This window comes from Dipodomys merriami, unplaced genomic scaffold, assembly GCF_024711535.1.
Source record: "Dipodomys merriami isolate MVZ:Mamm:240054 unplaced genomic scaffold, mDipMer1.0.p SCAF_138, whole genome shotgun sequence".
In the NCBI taxonomy this organism is placed as follows: Eukaryota; Metazoa; Chordata; class Mammalia; order Rodentia; family Heteromyidae; genus Dipodomys; species Dipodomys merriami.
In genome coordinates, this window is record NW_027202693.1 from 2003355 (window position 1) to 2008564 (window position 5210).

Genomic DNA, 5210 nt, shown 5'->3' on the forward strand with positions numbered 1-5210 from the left:
TAGATAGGACCACAAGCATGTTCTTCCATGCCCATCCATACAAGTTTACTTTCAAGTCTCTTGGAGTCATGGATAATGTGACTGCTACCTCTGCATTTAGACAATAGTTAGTCTAGTCTCCCTCTGTGTTCTGATATGTGCTAATTATGTGAGCCTGAGCAAATCACTTTGCAGTTTCTCCATGTGAGAAATGGGTTTAGGGTTTAACATGGAAAGAATTCCATGAAATAATGTGCATGCAGTTCTCAGATCAGTGCCTGGCACAAGACATACAGGAAGGGTGTGTCTTGTAGCATTATGCTGAAGAGAGCATGGGCGTGGCCATGAAAATTCCTCACTCGGAGTCCTGGCCCATGTGAACCCATTGCAATGATCGGTAGTCCAGCATCCCTCTCTTTACTCCTGAGCAATGTTGTTGCTGTCAGTCAACCCTTTTTCAGACCAAAAAGCCTCTTTTTGCTGTCCCTGGGGTCCATCTGGGCTAACACCATCATTTTCTCTCTCCCACACTGAAGGATTCCTAAAGCCAAGCAGGATTGCCTGCCAGCATCCCAACAACCCAGAGACCAGGGACACACCGTCTGGCTCATTTGGAGCAAGGCAGAACCTGGCACTGGAGGACATCCATCCAAGGCTTATTGCATGTCCTCCCCCATAAAGGAACCCATGGTCCAGCCCAGCAAGAGCCTCTCAGCCACCAGCTAATGGGGTTACAAGATTTCGCTCCCCAGGAAGCTGACTTTAATAATGGGATGCAAAGGAAAAGCGGGACAGGAAGAGGAGGGAGGGCAGGTGAGGGCACTGGGCTGAGGCTGAGTGACATGTCCTATATGAAGTTGATTCATGTTGAGCAAATCCAGGCAGGGACCAGCTGATTCAGGCAGTTAAGTTATTGCTCTGCCAGTTTAATATTTCGCCATCTGCTAACTGAAGGCTCCACTGCCTGCTGGGTCCTATAAAGACTTTTATTTATTATATTACACATGGCAACATCTGCCACCGAATGAGGTTCTACTTGGCGCCCTAATTAAACAAACACACACTCCAGCGACGGCAGAGGGCCGGGTCGTACCATGAGTCAGACGAACTGTTGCAGGGAATTAAAAATTTAGGACTGTCCTACACCCAGCTTTCAAGGCAGCACGTGGGGCATTCTGCTCACATCCTGGATGCCACTGAAGATTTACAACCCATTAAGAATCGGCTAGAAAAACTGAGTTAAAAAAAAAAAGTAGGTCAAATTTCTGTCTCCTCCAGCCTGCCTCTTCTAAATAAAACTTGGATTTCAAGACTTGGTTTGGCTGGTGGTCAGAATTCCTGGCCTGATTTTCCTACTTCTTTATCACACAGTCTCTTGGCACCTTTACACCCTTCCATCTCCCCGACCATGCTCGGAAATGCTAAACAGCCCTGGCAACACAAGAAGCCCAGCCAAAGGCTGAGGAAAATGAGTTCTGAGGTTTCTGTTCATTTTTTCATCTATGCATGCATTCAATAAATATTTATTGAGAATACGCTACATGACCCACACTCTAGCAGTGAAATAGCTAGTAAATAAGGAAATGTTTCTGTCTCCCTGAAAGGCAAACACATGAGCCTGGAGTCATCAAAGAGACAAATAAGTAATAATTACCAACTGTGAGGAGTACTGAGGAGACAGAGAAGGAGAGTGTGCGCGCGCGCGTGCGTGCGTGTGTGCGTGTGTGTGTGTGTGTGTGTGTGTGTGTGTGTTACAGTGTAAAGCCTGGGCTCATATAGGTCTTTCCTCGTGGTTGCTATACAAGTTTCCAGGAAAGTAATGACTTACAACATAAAGGTGTTATCTTGTGTTTCTGAACTTCTGAGGTCCAACATGGCTAAAATTACCAAGTTAAAGCCACTGGGCTGAAATGAAGGTATTGCTGGGATATTCTCTCTAGAATTTCTAGAGAAAACCTACCCTCCTTTCCCAATTTCCAGATTCGGTCCACATTTCTTGGCTTGTGGCCCCCTTTCATCCCCAAAGGCAAGAGGATGGCTTCTCTCTGACCTTATTTCCCTGTTCTTCTCTGTCTCTTTTGCATCTCCATCTTCTACTTTTTAAGGCTGTTTATAGTTATACAGGGCCACCCACATGCTGCAGGGTAATCTTCCTATTTTAAGGTTAGATAAATACCATTTTCTACCTCTGTTCTCCTGTCCCATGTCACGGGCTCCAGGGATGTGGAGGACATCTTTCGATGGCCATCCTTCTGTGTATGGGAAACAAACTACTTTGGGTTCGGTGGCCTTAGTAGGTCTTTCTGAGATGTGATGGTGACAATAGGTTTGTTGTTGTTTTGTGAGGTTTTTATAGTGCAGGTCCTGGGGCTTGAACTCAGGGCCTGGATAATATCCCAAGGCCTCTTTTGCCCAAGGCTATCACTCTACCACTTGAGCCACAGCTCTACTTCCAGTTTGGGGTGGTTAATTAGTGATAAGAATCTCAAGACTTCCCTGGCCTGGCTGGCTTCAAACCACAGATCTCAACCTCCTGAGTAACTAGGATTATAGGCATGAGCCACCAATGCCCGGCTGAGAAGATGTTTTACATAGAACAAAATGGAAGCATAAGGCCCAGAGGCAGGAAAGAGCTCACAGGGTTTAGTGCTGAAAAGTCAGCCATTGCCCTGGGAGAGTCCAAGAGTCATGGGCAAGAAAGAAATATCTCAAATTAAGCTGAAGAGTTATTACTTGAAAAGGGAGGTCAGAGTGTACACAATCTTGTATGCCTTACAGAAGTAGCCAGGTAGAATAACTAAAAGACTAGACATAAGCCAGGCCTTAAGCCAACTTCCTATTCAGGAGGTTGAGAGCAGGAAAATCATAGTTCAGGGCAAGCCCATGCAAAGAACTTGTGAGAACCCATCCCAGCAACTAGCTGGGTATAGGGGCATGCTTGTCAGCAGGAGGCTGAGATTGGGAGGGCTGAAGTTTGAGGCCAGACTGAACAAAAATATCCATGAGACTCCATCTTAACAGAAAAATCTGGGTATGATGGTGTGTTCTGGCATTCTAGTTACAGCAGGAAGTATAATTAATAGGACTGTGAGCCCAGGCCATTCTGAGCAAAAACTGAAACCTTACCTCAAAAACAACCAGAGCACAAAGAAACTTGGATAGAGTACCTGCCTTGCTAGGTCTTGAGTTCAAAGTGAAGCACTACCAAAAATAAAATGGCTAGACATAGAAAGAGAACTTGCTTTCATTTAGCACTTTATTTCCAGTAGACATTGTGCTGGAACCTCTTGAAATACCTCAGTTAATTCCTAAATCAAGTACATAAAAGACATATACTTCAATTCCCAGGGTACATATGAGAACGTGTCAATTAACAAAGACAGGGTATAGAGAGTCCTAAAATATGGCGCCCACAATCTGTCCACTCGATGGGGTTGCTCTCAAAATGATTTTGCCTTCTAGACATTTGTGACTATGAAGCAGTGTTCTACCTTTCACTTTGAAGGTAGGCTGCAGAATCCAAAATAACTTGGAGCATCCCAATACACTAGTGTTTTATTTGATGCTGCTCTGTCAAGAGAGAGAACAGCAAGTCTGCTCAGAGCATTGGGGAGATGGAACTTATATGCTCTCCTCAGCTTGATAGCTGAGGGCAATGGCTGAGTTGCTGGCACATGAGACCCCCAAACATTGTGACTCAAACATGGGTGGAAGGCTGGGAATGTGGCTTAGTGGTAGAGTGCCTGCCTAGCATGCATGAAGCCTTGGGTTCATTCCTCAGCACCACATAAACGGAAAAAGGTAGAAGTGGCTCTGTGGCTCAAGTGGTAGCCTTGCACTTTAAAGAAACTCAGTGACAGTGTCTAGCCCTGAGTTCAAGCCCCAGGACTGGCAAAAAATAAAATGAAATAAAAACCAAAGCTGGAATGCATTTCTCTTTCACAGATCGATCCAGAGTCAACCATCAAAGACTCATGCTCCTTCCACCTTCTACTTCTATCATAACTTTTTTTTCTCTATTCTTCTTATCCACAGGGTTGAAACAGCCTTACCAGAATCCTATCAAATTCCAGCAGGGAGAAAAAGTTAAAGGATGGAAATGTGAGCATTTTCTTTTCAAATTCTGTTATTTGAATTTGCACAGGACACTCTGCTCCATCCTGCGGGTAGTCTCTTAGCTATGTGCCAGCACAGTCTCAAAAGGAGTCTAGAAGAATAGTATCTATCCAGGTGGACAAGTACCGAGTCAACAATTGGGAAATGTTTCTAATTAGCAATAACTGCACCTCAGATAAACTTCATTGGCTATGATATTGCCACTACACAAAGCTACCAAGACAACAGTTGGGAGGAAGAAGGAGAAAACAGGTACAGGGTTATGACTGCCACTCTGTCACCAAGTACAACTAAACTACACAGTAACGCTGAAGCTGTTCATGGATGAGAAACCAAGGCTCTCGCACAGACAGGCCACACAATCTCTGTTCTCTCGGTTTATCTAAAGTCTCAGAGGTCCTTGACTGCTAAATGCTACTTTTTAAAATTTTTAGAAGCACTAACTCTCTATTGTCCAGGAAAGAAAAACAAATTGATTTTTTTTCAAGAACTAAAAGTAAAAATAGCCTGACAGTGAGTGGATGTCACTCACCATCAGAGAGTAGGGCCCCAGGTTGCGGGGCAGCTGGGGGGGGGCGGGGCAGATCCACACAGCCCTTCTTTGGGACAGATCTTTGCATTATGATCAGGCTGTACTGCAGGCTCTGTGTTCAACATCTTCATCTTCTATCAGTGAGAAACACTGGCAGGCTGACCCTAAAGTGTGCAATACTGAAATTTTGATCTCTTGGGAAAGAAAGCCCCAGTGAGAACTCAGGCTTCTGGTCAACCTGAGAGCTGGTAGCTGATTTCAATTTGGGGGAGTTATTTTTTTGGCGGGGGTCCGGTCGTGGGGCCTGAACTCTAGGCCTGGGCGCTGTCCCTCAGCTCTTCAGCTCAAGGCTAGCGCTCTACCACTTGAGCCACAGCGCCACTTCCGGCTTTTTTTCTTTTTGCTTATGTGGTGCTGAGAAATCGAACCCAGGGCCTCAAGCATGCAAGGCAAGCGCTCTACCACTGAGCCACCTTCCCAGACCCTGGGGAGTTATTTTTGTGTTCTGTTTTGTTTTTTGTTTTAATAAAACTACTTGACAGCACTGGGTGCTGGTGACTCACCTCACACCTATAATCCTAGC

At 45.2% G+C, this 5210-nt stretch overlaps 1 non-coding gene across 1 annotated transcript; it reads right to left on the reverse strand.

The window, feature by feature from the left end:
* Positions 1-4174: 4174 nt before the first annotated feature.
* On the reverse strand, positions 4175-4310 carry LOC138825619 (U4 spliceosomal RNA). Its single transcript, XR_011371436.1, has one exon. It is a non-coding gene; the product is annotated as a U4 spliceosomal RNA (small nuclear RNA).
* Positions 4311-5210: the final 900 nt, after the last annotated feature.